This window comes from Bos indicus x Bos taurus, chromosome 8, assembly GCF_003369695.1.
Source record: "Bos indicus x Bos taurus breed Angus x Brahman F1 hybrid chromosome 8, Bos_hybrid_MaternalHap_v2.0, whole genome shotgun sequence".
NCBI classification, from domain to species: domain Eukaryota; kingdom Metazoa; phylum Chordata; class Mammalia; order Artiodactyla; family Bovidae; genus Bos; species Bos indicus x Bos taurus.
The window spans coordinates 104,855,759-104,870,689 of NC_040083.1; the positions used below are offsets into that span (position 1 = coordinate 104,855,759).

General features: G+C 41.7%; 1 non-coding gene across 1 annotated transcript; it reads right to left on the reverse strand.

The window, feature by feature from the left end:
• Nucleotides 1-360: 360 nt before the first annotated feature.
• Nucleotides 361-467, reverse strand: LOC113897999. The gene has a single exon (XR_003512499.1). It is a non-coding gene; the product is annotated as a U6 spliceosomal RNA (small nuclear RNA).
• Nucleotides 468-14,931: the final 14,464 nt, after the last annotated feature.

The following is a 14,931-nucleotide window of genomic DNA, read 5'->3' on the forward strand; positions in this document are numbered from 1 at the left end:
TGACTGAGCGACTGAACTGGAACTGGAACTGGGACAAAAAGAAGGATTGAGGAGTAACTGCCAATGTGTACAGGATTTCTCTTGGTGGTGATGAAATTTTCTGGAATTAGATAGTGGTAATGGTTACACACCTTGTGAATATACTAACAACCACTAATTTGTATACTTTAAAGGGGTAAATTTATGCTATATTAATCATATCTCAGATTCTTTAAAAAAACATAAAAGAAAAAGAACAAATTATAGACTTTTACTATAGGAATCTTTTTTTAAATTTACTTTTTTATTGAAGGATAATTGCTTTACAGAACTTTGTTGTTTTCTGTCAAACCTCAACATGAATTGGCCATAGGTATACACAAAAATATGGAGTGGTTCACAAACTTGCATGTCATCCTTGTGCCGGGGACATGCTAATATTCTCTGTGTCGTTCCAGTTTTAGTATATGTGCTGCTGAAGTGAGCGCTACAGGGATCTTAATTACTGTATGCCTCTTAACTATGTAATGACACAGATGAATCGCAAAAACTTAGTGCAAAAGAAGCTTCACACAAAAGAGTAAATAATTCCTAATCTCACTGATGTGAAAGTTTAGAAGAAGCAAAATTAAACTATGGCAAAACCAACTAGGAAAACTAGTTGCATTTAGGATGATAGGAGTGAAGACTGTGGAGTGGGATGAAAAGATTTTGGTGTGATGGTACTGTTTTATATCTTGATAGATGTTTGGGTCACAAAGGTATATGCATTTGTCAAACCTCATCAAATAGTAACTCAGGATTTGTGCATCCACTGCATGTACATTTCATCCCACAAAAAATAAAAAAATACTGAACTTCAGTAAAGCCTATGTAGGCATAAAAAACAATATTGTATTGTCAGATAAACAGAGGGATGGATGGATAAAGCAAGCATATAGTAAGATGCTAATTGTAGAATCGAGAATTATGTTTGAAATTTTCATAGTAATACATTGGCCAAAAAGTTTGTTTGGGTATTCCATACCGTCTTATAGAAAACTCAAAAGAACATTTTGGCCAATCCAATAAAATGACAGAAAAATACTGCTTTCTCTTTTCTTGAATATTTATAATGAAGGGTGTTGTTGTTTAGTCACTAAGTCATGTCTGACTCTTTGCAAGCCCATGGACTGTAGCTCACAAGGCTCCTCTGTCCATGGGGTTTCCCAGGCAAGAATACTGGATTGGGTTACCATTTCCTTCTCCGGGGATCTTCCTGACCCAGGGGTCAAACCTGCATCTGCTGCACTGGCAGATTTCTTCATGGCTGAGCTGCCAGGAAATCCCCATAATGAAGGATACTCATCTCATAATGCCGTCCAAATTATTGTTCAACAGCTCTTGATGTCAGAAACATCTTCCAGACAGTAAGATTTTGCTTTAATTCCATCTAGCAGTCCTTGCTTCATCTTCTGGGATCCTCTAGATAAAGTCTACTCCCAAAACCCTTTAGGAGGCTGCCTGGGGTAGTGTAAGAACATGGATTATGGAGGCTTCATGACCTGCTTCTGCCCCTACTATGTCACTGCTCTAAGTGTAGTTCTCCAACCAGCCACCAAGGCACACTTGATAGTCTGTTAGAAATGCAGAATCCTGGGCCTTGTCTCAGCACTACTGAATCAGAATCTGCAATTTAACAAGATCCTTGAATCCTCTGAGTGCAAGTCAAAGTTTAAAGAATAAGCTGGAGCAATAAAGCAAAAATATAAATGTTCTTGTACCAGGGTAGTAGCATTAGGGAGAGTGAATTCAACAGAATAAAGACATTTTTAGGAGCAATAACTTAAAGAACTAGTAGAGTGAGAGTGAGGGGGGATGGATAAGAGAGAACCTGGACCTGAGAATTCTTAGTGTCTGCTGTTTGGCTAACATGGACACAATGCCAGACTTAAGGAATATGTCTGTCCTTAGCTGCTTCACCTCTCGAGCTTTACTTTGATATGCTCTCCAAAGAGTTTTGCTTTGATATCCTCTCCAAAGCTTCCTTGGTGGCTCAGATGGTAAAGAATCCACCTGCGATGTGGGAGACCTAGGTTCAATCCCTGAGGGGGGAAAATCCCCTGGAGGAGGACATGGCAACCCACTCCAGTATTCTTGCCTGGAGAATCCCCATGGATAGAGGAACCTGGAGGGCTACAATCCATGGGGTCACAAAGAGTCAGACACGACTAAGTGACTAAGCACGCACCAAATATGAAACCTCCTTCTTCCAGTCTGGTGCTTCTATGAACAAAACTCTTGAAAATCTTCTTTGCAAGGTTTTGCCCTCATTTTGCTCATCCAAAGTCACTTTCGAAGTGAATAATATGGCTTTCCTTCCATTTCCTGCCTCCTCCTTCCAATTATGTAAACACACCACCAGTGTTTTAAGCATTAAAAAGGAAAACATGATATAGATCAATTCATCAATATTTCTAAATGAGGCTTTTTCATGATAGAATGTCTACCCAGGGACTAGGGCTCTGCCTTCTTAATACTGATAACCTTGGTTACTGGGACTTCCTGGAGGGTCTTTTGTTTTGATGCTGTTTTAATGAACACACAAACACTGTTTTCCAACTCAGAACAAATGTCCAGAAACACGTCCCCTCCTCACCCTTCAGGAGTCCTTTCCTGATTTTGCAACTTGTTTTAACTCTAATGGTCCTTGCTGGTGGTGAACGTTCCCTCTGAGCACGCTGGGAGCTCACCTAATTGGGTCTGTCTCATTGTGACCTGAAACAGCGTTGACCTAGGGCTGACTCCCTGGCCATCTCATCCTTCAGGGTTCAGCTCCAATAGGACAAACGACACATGCTTGGAGAAGCCCGCTCTAACTTTCCTACCTGCCTCTCAGTGTGGCTCAGGCAGTTAGTAACCTCTTGGATTACGTACATCCTTCTGTTCTAATTATAGGGGGAAGAAATAGATATATTAACCTAACAGCTGCCCTAAAATCCTCCTGGGGTGGGAAATGTTTGTCTATCAAAGTACCTTGATTAACTCCTTGTAGTGGAAGGTGAGACCCTGAGGACACGGTTAGAAAAAGTCAGGAAGTGAAAGAGATTTGTAAATTGCTCAGTATTGCGAAATCAGTGAGGCTGAGGAGTAGAAGAGAGCAGAGAAATGAGGGGAAATGGCAATATGGCAAAAGATTAGAGACTGAATGCTGAGCACCTGTGAAGCTTGACGGTTGCACTCTGGTCATCCGATTACCATAACTGATAGCACAATGGTTATCTCCACCTCTCCCTGGAGGAGAAAGAGCATGGGAAATAAAGAACAGAAAGTCTTTATGGAAATAGTGCTATGGATGTGGAGATGCATTGATAAGCACAGTATCTCACTTATTCAAAAATAACAAATTCTAACACAGTCCATGACCTGGGGAATAGACCATGAAAGGCATGTAACTGGCATCAAAGTGTAAATAGCAATCCTCAATAATAAAGCATAGCTGTCATTGACAGAGCTTGCACATCAGACACTTCACTGAATGTTTCTCCTCATACACCGTATTGTGCAATACATGCAAATATCATGTGCATAGTTTCCATATTTCTGACAAGGAAACTAAATCTTGGAAGGCTAAATGAATGCCAAAGTTCTCTGCGTTAGATTATGATGGACCTTGCTCTCATTCCCAAAAGCTCATTCTTCACCAGACGCATCTCAACCAGACACATCATCCGCAGGATAATCCAAAGGGCCTATTAAACCGTATCTCCATCTTTTAGCCATAAAATCGTCCCTTGGGTTACAGAAGAGTTTATTTACACTATATGTAACAATTTAAGGATTTCCCAGGTGGCACTGGTGGTAAAGAACTGCCTGCCAATACAGAAGATATAAGAGATGTGGGTTCGATCCCTGGGTCAGGAAGGTCCCCTGGAGAAGGGAATGGCAACCCACTCCAGTATCCTTGGCTGAAGAATCCTGTGGACATAGAAGCCTGGCGGGCTACAGTCCATGGGGTTGCTCAAAGTCAGACACAACTGAAGCAACTTAGGGTGCACACACACACACACACAAACACACAGCAACAACAACAACAATTTAATGTTATGCAACTATTTGGGTGATTTATTTAAACATCCAAAACTAAAGATTTAATGAGAAATGGTGGTAAGGAAACCTGAGAAGTAGATGCATTGATAACGCCAACAAGTGTTGTGAAACTGAATACCAGTGGGTGAAGATAAAAGGAACAACAACAACAACACCCAATCCAAACATTAAGAAACATGGGTTCTAGGCCAAGCAGCCCAAGTGGTCACAGTACTTGGGTACAGAATGTGGCCATGAAGAGCGCTAAAAAGAAATCTTGTTTTCTGTTTCCCATTTCAACATAGCACGAAAGGACAAAATCCAACGAAAATGCAATGCAAATGGCTGAAATTAATGGTGGTGCGATGGAACAGCTCTCGCTATGGAAAGAGCTTTACGCTGGCCTTGCTCACGTTGGTGCTCTGACCAGAGGACCTCACCGTTCTGAGTCATCCTTGCTCTTCTCCATAGCTGGAATATTAATTGTACCTATTTCTGAGGAGCTTTGTGAAGAGGAAGTGATGACATCTGTAACAGGCTTGGCGCATATTATGTTCAGTACAGCTCTGTTAAGTCACATTTAAGGACAGCCTCATTGCCCAAATGGAAAAGTTCTGGCATTCGGAAGGGATTTCCAACATGGAGCAGGTCTTTTCTGAAAAAGTGTACGGTATTCACTCATCATTATGAGGAAAAACGGGAGGTGGCTTTCCCACCCCTGGGTTATCGGTCTCCACTTTGTGAGGAAAGCCACAGCGTGTCAGATCCACTCGCTTTCACTCTTCCCATCCCAAGCAGCATCGCCCAGGAGACAGAAATAGCATTCATCGAAAGCCGCAATTACCTCATTTCACTGGCCTGTTTATATGAGATGTGCCTTGCTCACAGTGACTGCACGGGGCCAAAAGTCCAGCAAACAGAGCCGCTGCTTGTCCAAGAAACGGCCCTGCAAACAAGAGGGCACAGCGTGTTCCCTGAGTAGATTGGGACCCTTAGCTGTTTTGTGGGTGTTTTTGTTTTTCAAGCCAGAAACAGTGTCTGCAAACTCCTGGGGAATTCCCAAGCCCTATTCGTCAGGCGGCCAGGCTTCCTCTGACATCATCTCTGAGTGATGCGGGGCAGAGAGAGGGTCACACACGAGGCAATCCCTGGGCAGCACTAGCACGATTGCGGGAAGTGAGAGGGCTGGTGCCAGCGTGGTCAGAAAAACAAGGCGAACTTTCTGAAACAGTGCCTGGTATTTGGTGGGTATTCAAGCAATCAGTCTTGAACAAAACTGACTTCCAGATTGTGCATCCAGTATATAACAGAGATGAGATTTCAACTAGGGTGACCAGTTGTCATGGTTTACCTGGGGCTAATGGGCTTCTCTGGAGATGTGACTTTGGGTGCTAAAATCAGGAAGTGTGTGCATGCTAAGTTACTTCAGTCATGTCCAGTTCTTTGTGACCCCATGGACGGTAGCCCACCAGGTTCCTCTGTTCTTGAAGTTCTCCAGGCAAGGATACTAGAGCGGGTTGTCTTGCCCTCCTCCAGGGGATCTTCCCGACCTAGGGATCAAACCCATGTCTCTTATATTTCTTGCATTAGCAGGTAGGTTCTTTACCACTGGAACCACCTGGGAAGCCCCCAAATCAGGAAAGTCTTGGGTAAATTGAATTGAGTTTATCACATTAGTTTCAACCCAGATTTGTCTGACTCTAGAACTCATGCCATTAAACATAAAACAAAAACCTGTCCTCAAGGAGACTTAAGTTTAATAGGGGAATTAAACATGGGAACAGATAATCATCATATATATTGAGAGGGCCTATTGCTTTAGAGAAGGATTAACAGCTAAGCCAAGCACCATTCGGCAGCATCCATCATTCCTCCTTTCTAAGAGCGATCCAGTTTTGTTCAGGAAATCCTTCTACTAAACATGTGTTTCAATGAGCTGGGCCCTGAAACTGCATTCCCCTTGTCACTGATTGGTTTAGGAATGGGCATGTGACATTATGCTGGCCAATGAAACATGAGAAAAAGCCTTAGGGTCAGATTCTTGGAAATGTTTCCTTGTTCTTAAAAAGAAACCAAGGTCAACAAAAGCTCATTTCACACACTGGCTGTATTTATGTCTGTAAGTGACATTTAGAACCATGGTGGCTGTTTTAGATTTATCAAGGGACTAGAGCTAGGCTGGATGATGGGGAAGGTAGAAAGGACCTGCATCTTTTATGACATCATTGAGCTATTAAATGAACTGACCTACAGCCATCATACCTGAGGACTGAAGTGCATTGCCTTTATGACTGAAATCATTTGAGACAAGACGTTTTGTTCTATAGTCTACAACATTAAAAAAGATACTCTATCCAAATGTGACATGCCATCAGATGAAGCAGAGATGCTCACCAGTTGATGACACAAGGGAAGGCTTTAGGAAGGATAAAACACTTTAACTGTGCTGTGGAGGAAGGATATAATTTCAGTCGACAAAACAGGCATAGGAAATAGCACTAGTAAAACTACAGAGGAAGTGTAACCTAGGAATAGCTGGAGAAAAGCAAGTAGTCTAATTTGGCTAACACAGAGGTTTATGAAAGTGATCAATGGAACAGGAAGCAGGAAATGTACTCAGGAAGTAAATCATAAAAGACATGAATCCCAGGCTAAGTAAATTAGACTTTCCCCATAAATGATGAGAGAGCCATGAGAGACAGGTGGCTAGAACATCACCATACACCATCCCCAAACTATTGTTGACCACTCAGATTTCTCCTGCATTTAGATTTGCTGACTACATAGAGCTATAATTCTCAACTTTGGAAGCATGCTAGAATCATCTGAGGTGATTATAATCACCTCTTTCCTCTCTATATATGCCACATACATGGGATGTGAACAGAGTATATTGCTCTGGGACTGCATGATTTTTACTTTGTGTTAAGCTCCTCGGTGCAAATCATGTTTGAGAATAATGGACTTGGCCATCTATAACTGTGTATTTTCAGTTTCAGTTCAGTTCAGTTGCTCAGTCATGTCCAACTCTTTGTGACTGCATGAATCACAGCACGCCAGGCCTCCCTGTCCATCACTAATTCCCGGAGTTCACTCAAACTCATGTCCATCGAGTCGGTGATGCCATCCAACCATCTCATCCTCTGTCGTCCCAGTCTCCTCCTGCCCCCAACCCCTCTGAGCATCAGGGTCTTTTCCAGTGAGTCAACTCTTCGCATGTGGTGGCCAAAGTATTGGAGTTTCAGCTTTAGCATCAGTCCTTCCAATGAACACCCAGGACTGATCTCCTTTAGGATGGACTGGTTGGACCTCCTTGCAGTCCAAGGGACTCTCAAGAGTCTTCTCCAACACCACAGTTCAAAAGCATCAATTCTTCGGCATTCAGCTTTCTTCACAGTCCAACTCTCACATCCATACATGACCACTGGAAGAACCATAGCCTTGACTAGACAGACCTTTGTTGGCAAAGTAATGTCTCAGCTTTTTAATATGCTATCTAGTTTGGTCATAACTTTCCTTCCAAGGAGTAAGTGTCTTCCAATTTCATGGCTGCAATCACCAACTGCAGTGATTTTGGAGCCCCCCAAAATAAACTCTGATACTATTTCCACTGTTTACCCATCTATTTCCCATGAAGTGATGGTACCAGATGCCATGGTCTTCATTTTCTGAATGTTTAGCTTTAAGCCAACTTTTTCACTCTCCACTTTAACTTTCATCAAGAGGCTTTTTAGTTCCTCTTCACTTTCTGCCATAAGGGTGGTGTCATCTGCATATCTGAGGTTATTGATATTTCTCCAGGCAATCTTGATTCCAGCTTGTGCTTCCTCCAGCCCAGCGTTTCTCATGATGTACTCTACATATAAGTTAAATAAGCAGGGTGACAATATACAGCCTTGACAGACTCCTTTTACTATTTGGAACCAGTCTGTTGTTCCATGTCCAGTTCTAACTGTTGCTTCCTGACCCGCATACAGGTTTCTCAAGAGGCAGGTCAGGTGGTCTGATATTCCCATCTCTTTCAGAATTTTCCACAGTTTATTGTGATCCACACAGTCAAAGGCTTTGGCATAGTCAGTAAAGCAGAAATAGATGTTTTTCTGGAACTCTCTTGCCTTTACGATGATCAGCAGATGTTGGCAATTTGATCTCTGGTTCCTCTGCCTTTTCTAAAACCAGCTTGAACATTTGGAAGTTCATGGTTCACACATTGCTGAAGCCTGGCTTGGAGAATTTTGAGTATTACTTTACTAGAGTGTGAGATGAGTGCAATTATGTGGTAGTTTGAGCATTCTTTGGCATTGCCTTTCTTTGGGATTGGAATGAAAACTGACCTTTTCCAGTCCTGTGGCCACTGCTGAGTTTTCCAGATTTGCTGGCATATTGAGTGCATCACTTTCACAGCATCATCTTTCAGGATTTGGAATTGCTCCACTGGAATTCCATCACCTCCACTAGCTTTGTTCGTAGTGATGCTTTCTAAGGCCCACTTGACTTCACATTCCAGGATGTCTGGCTCTAGGTGAGTGATCACTCCATCATGATTATCTGGGTTGTGAAGCTCTTTTTTGTACAGATCTCCTGTGTATTCTTGCCACCTCTTCTTAATATCTTCTGCTTTTGTTAGGTCCATACCATTTCTGTCCTTTATCGAGGCCATCTTTGCATGAAATGTTCCCATGGTATCTCTAATTTCCTCGAAGAGATCTCTAGTCTTTCCCATTCTGTTGTTTTCCTCTATTTCTTTGCATTGGTTGCTGAGGAAGGCTTTTTTATCTCTTCTTGCTATTCTTTGGAACTCTGAATTCAGATGCTTATATCTTTCCTTTTCTCCTTTGCTTTTCGCTTCTCTTCTTTTCACAGCTATTTATAAGGCCTCCCCAGACAGCCATTTTGCTTTTTTGCATTTCTTTTCCATGGGGATTGTCTTGATCCCTGTCTCCTGTACAATGTCACAAACCTTCGTCCATAGTTCATCAGGCACTCTGTCTATCAGATCTAGTCCCTTACATCTATTTCTCACTTCCACTGTATAATCATAAGGGATTTTATTTAGGTCATACCTGAGTGGTCTAGTGCTTTTCCCTACTTTCTTCAATTTAAGTCTGATTTTGGCAATAAGGAGTTCATGATCTGAGCCACAGTCAGCTCCTAGTCTTGTTTTTGCTGACTGTATAGAGTTTCTCCATCTTTGGCTGCGAAGAATATAATCAAGCTGATTTCGGTGTTGACCATCTGGTGATGTCCATGTGTAGAGTCTTCTCTTTGTTGTTGGAAGAGGGTGTTTGCTATGACCAGTGCATTCTCTTGACAAAACTCTATTAGCCTTTGCCCTGCTTCATTCTGTACTCCAAGGCCAAATTTGCCTGTTACTCCAGGTGTTTCTTGACTTCCTACTTCTGCATTCCAGTTCTCTATAATGAAAAGGACATCTTTTTTGGGTGTTAGTTCTAAAAGGTTTTGCAAGTCTTCATAGAACCGTTCAATTTCAGCTTCTTCAGTGATACTGGTTGGGGCATAGGCTTGGATTACTGTGATATTGAAGGGTTGCCTTCGAAATAAACAGAGATCATTCTGTCATTTTTGAGATTGCATCCAAGTACTGCATTTCGGACTCTTTTGTTGACCATGATGGCTACTCCATTTCTTCTAAGGGATTCCTGCCCACAGTAGTAGATATAATGGTCATCTGAGTTGAATTCACCCATTCCAGTCCATTTTAGTTCACTGATTCCTAGAATGTCGATGTTCACTCTTACCATCTCGTTTGACCACTTCCAATTGCCTTGATTCATGGACCTGATATTCCAGGTTCCTATGCAATATTGCTCTTTACAGCATCACCAGTCACATCCACAGCTGAGTATTGTTTTTGCTTTGGGTCCATCCCTTCATTCTTTCTGGAGTTATTTCTCCACTGATCTCCGGTAGCATATTGGGCCCCTACTGACCTGGGGAGTTCCCTTTTCAGTATCCTATCATTTTGCCTCTTCAGTCTAGTAGAATATCAATCAGTAAGGAATACTTCAGGCTTTCTAACACTTCTCATTTTTGGCTAGTCACTGTCCTATCTACCTCTAAAATAATTAAAAGCATTGGCCTTGTAAATACTCTATTACCACAATGACTGGTATCATTTTAATTGGGATTAAAAGGAAATACATAGAAGTTAAACGACGTGTTCAAACCCAACCTGAATATTAGTATTAGATCTGGGACTAGAAACAAAGCTTCCAAAGTATTTATCTAGCTAGCAGTCCTTTCACTAAACTGAGTTGTTTTTCCAGTTATATCTATTTCCCCAAAAGTTTTCTATTTTTTTGTGTAGAAAACATGTGTTATATTTCTCTATCTCCTATCTACATCCTCCCACTGTAGCATTCTTGAGTACCTTTCTTCTATATGATTGATTAAATCACACTTATCTGGCAATTCCAAAACAGTAGCCTGCATCAGAATTACCTGGAGAGCTTGTTAAAACAAACATCTGAGCTTCACCTCCAGAATCCTTAATTCGGTATGTATGAAGTGATTCGTATTCATAGAATACTCTCAGGTGAGGTCTAAGCCACTAGTCCAAAGACCACGCTGAGAATCACTGTCTGTGTGTGCTAAGTTGCTTCAGTCATGTCTGACTCTTTGTAACCCAATGACCTCAGCCCACCAGGCTCCTCTCTCCAAGGGATTTCCCAGGAAAGAATACTAGAGTGGGTTGCCATTCCCTTCTCCAGGTGATGGGGGCTTTCTAGGTGAGAATCACTGCACTCATCCAAATCCAGAGGTGGATTTTTTGTCTGAAGTTTATTTTTTAGCCAAGAAAATCTGGTCTGGATCCTGGATCTGGTGCTGTGTGACTTTGAGCAAATTGCCTCCTCTGTTTAAGTCTCAGTTTTCCAATCTATAAAAGGTAGCTATTTATAAATACCTAGAATGCTGTATCACACAGTTGGTAGCATATAGAAAAGATTCACTAATTGTCCATTTCCTAGCTCCTCGTCCCTTTATCGACTTCCTGTTGATATTCTACCTTTCCCAAGAAGGGGAAATACAGTCTGGCTCTAGTCTTAGATTCATGACTCCTCTTGTAACTGGCTCTCCTTCAGTGAGCTTGAGTTTGCACTTCCTCTACCAATTGCTAACTGACATATGGAGTCTATTTCTAGGAAATGTTATGCAAATCATTTCAAAGAGGGGGAAATATGATAGGCAAATTATGTCAATATTATCCTCAAAGCAGTGTTTTGGAGATAAAACCTACCCCATATGTTCTGCTTCACTTACTTTCAAATTTTTAACAGTTTAACCATAGCAGCTGCTCCTGATCACTAATTGCCTGCAACATTAAACAATGGATGTGTATCAGTTCCCAGACTTTTTCTTCTGTGTCAACCTTAGAGCTTCCAGGTATTTACAGATTTCTCCAGGTCGCTTCATTCTTCCCATGCTAAACTCTGTCAGTCTATGACTGAGCAAAGGATGGGATGGGACGGATCCAGGTGACCTTTGGCACAAGCCTTGGTGAAACCAGAGAAGTAACAGATGGGGTTCCAGACCCAGAGACAACATGACTCCACACACAATCTTTCCATGACTCAAAGGACCTTGACTAAGCTTCCATCATCACTTCTGGTTGACGAGTGCTTTTCCATGTGGATTTGCTGGGAGCTTCTTCATCAGAATCTATGTGTAGCTGTGCATCTCATTGTCCATGCAAGGAATTGGACATTCGCTGCTGATTTTTTTTTTTTTTAATCTACTATTTCAAGTCAGTTTCCAAGGACTATTGGTGTTTCCATTTAAGCTCTTGATTTTCTCTGTTCTCTCAGTCTCCACAGCTTCTGGATAAGCTATCATTTTTTTAAGTTAGGGTGAATATAATATCACCCCAACTAATATCACCTGACTTCTGTTGAACCCCACTCCACCCATGCTTACCACAGCTGGAATGATCTAAGACACAAATTGTATCATGTCATTCCCTTGAATCCCTTTCTAACGGCAAGACTCAGTCAAAACTAAGCTAAGTCCAATCTCATCATCCTGGTTGATCCCAAAGCTATACTGTCCAATATGGTAGCCACTAACCACCTGACGTGGCTCTTGAGAAATCTGTATGCAGGTCAGGAAGCAACAGTTAGAACAGAACATGGAACAATGGACTGATTCCAAATAGGAAAAGGAGTACGTCAAGGCTGTATATTGTCACCCTGCTTATTTAACTTCTATGCAGAGTACATCAAGAGAAACGCTGGGCTGTAAGAAACACAAGTTGGAATCAAGATTGCTGGAAGAAATATCAATAACCTCAGATATGCAGATGACACCACCCTTATGGCAGAAAGTGAAGAGGAACTAAAAAACCTCTTGATGAAAGTGAAAGTGGAGAGTGAAAAAGTTGGCTTAAAGCTCAACATTCAGAAAATGAAGACCATGGCATCTGGTCCCATCACTTCATGGGAAATAGATGGGGAAACAGTGGAAACAGTGTCAGACTTTATTTTTCCAGGCTCCAAAATCACTGCAGATGGTGACTGCAGCCATGAAGTTAAAAGACACTACTTACTCCTTGGAAGGAAAGTTATGACCAACCTAGATAGCATATTCAAAAGCAGAGACATTACTTTGCCAACAAAGGTCTGTCTAGTCAAGGCTATGGTTTTTCCTCTGGTCATGTATGGATGTGAGAGTTGGACTGTGAAGAAGGCTGAGCACTGAAGAACTGATGCTTTTGAACTGTGGTGTTGGAGAAGACTCTTGAGAGTCCCTTGGACTGCAAGGAGATCCAACCAGTCCATTCTGAAGATCAGCCCTGGGATTTCTTTGGAAGGAATGATGCTAAAGCTGAAACTCCAGTACTTTGGCCACCTCATGCAAAGAGTTGACTCATTGGAAAAGACTCTGATGCTGGGAGGGATTGGGGGCAGGAGGAGAAGGGGACGACAGAGGATGAGATGGCTGGATGACATCACTGACTCGATGGAGGTGAGTCTGAGTGAACTCCCGGAGTTGGTGATGGACGGGGAGGCCTGGCGTGCTGCGATTCATGGGGTCGCAAAGAGTCGGACACGACTGAGTGACTGAACTGAACTGAACTGAACCACCTATGGCTATTTAACTTACATTTAAATTAACTACAATTTCATAAAGTTCGTAATGACATTCCTCAATCACACAAGCTACATTTCAAGTGCTCAGTAACCATGTATCCCTAGAAGTTACCATTTTGGGTAATGAAGATATAGACTATTTCCATGATCACAAAACTTTTTATTAGAAAGCACTACTTTAAATGTTGAAAACTGGTTAACACTATTTACTGTAATGCTATGAATGGCCATCACATCAGGGAACAGTGCCTTGAAACACTGCTGATGGGAATGTAAACTGAAGTGAGCATTCTATAGTGCAACAGTTCTTAATGGAATTAAGGATGCTTATCAGCTCCAGAGAACTATCACACAACTCACAAAGAGTACACTCAAGGATGTTTGTCACAGCAGTATTTGGGCTAGCAGATTATGGAGGACAACCAAAGTGTGCATGACCAGGGGACTGATGAGTAAAATATGCAAGATGCATGTGGCAGAATACTGTGAAGCAGCCAGAAGCAAGTGACTAGATACACACATATCTATCTTAAAAACATATTATATTCTTACTGTGGAATATGAGTTAGCAATAAAATAATAATTTTAAAAGTTCTAATACATGCCAAAACTTGGATGGATCTCACAGATATTAAGTTGAGTACAAAAAGTTAGACATAAAAGAGTACATACTTTATGATTCCATGTTTATGAAGTTCATAGGACATGCAAAATAATTTTGAGTAATTGAAATCAGAAGAGAGGTTGCCTCTAATTGTAGATTTACTGTAAAGGGACTGAAGGAAACTTTCTGGAGTGATGGAAATGTTCAGTGTTTTGATCAGGGTGTCCATTACATGGAAATATACATCTGTCAAACTTCCTTAACTACATGCTTAAGATCTGTGTGTTTTACCATATGTAAATAGACCCCAATAAAATTGGCTATTTTTTTTAATATGTAGTTTTAAAGGCAAAAAGATTAGTTTCAGATGAGATACCCATGTATATACGCATTCAAAAACCACAATACATATTTAACAAAGTTACTCATAAACAAAAGGATATATAACAAAAACTTTGAATCAGTATTTTTGGTGAGGATCGGGGGACATAAATGCTAATGGGGATTAGGGATGAAAGAGATATAAATTAGGATAAAGTAAACTAGTAAAGTAAATTAGTAAGGGTCCTTAAATGGACCAGAGGTGATTTAGCCATGTGTGATCAAGTAATCCGACTTTCTGTGCATGTGTGCTAAGTCGCTTCAGACAAGACCAGCTCTTTGCTACCCTGTCAACTGTAGCCCGCCAGGCTCCTCTGTCCATGGGATTCTCCAGACAAGAATACTGGAGTGGGTTTCCACGTTCTCCTCTGGGGGATCTTCTCGACCCAGGGATTGAACCCATGTCTCTCAAGTCTCCTGCATGGGCAGGCAGGTTCTTTCCCACTAGTAACACCTGGGAAACCCCAGCTTTATGTACCTGAAGCCAATAAGGCCTTCATTGGAAGAGGGTCTCTTTCTTTTTCTCCAGGGGTGGCTGATCTAGGATTGTGTAATTCTTGTGTGAAGTGGAGCCTGGAGCCTTGGGGAAAGACAGGGGATGAGGTAGAGAGGAGGGAAGGAGATAACAGCAGGAGGGGAAGAAGAAGACAGGAGGGAGCAGGGGAAGAAATGGAACATCCAGACATCAGAATCGTCAGTTTCTGAGCCAGCTCCATCTCTGGAACTTTCAGGAATGTGAACACATACATTTCCTTTTTCCTTCCCTTAAATTAGTTTAAGTGGATTTCTCTC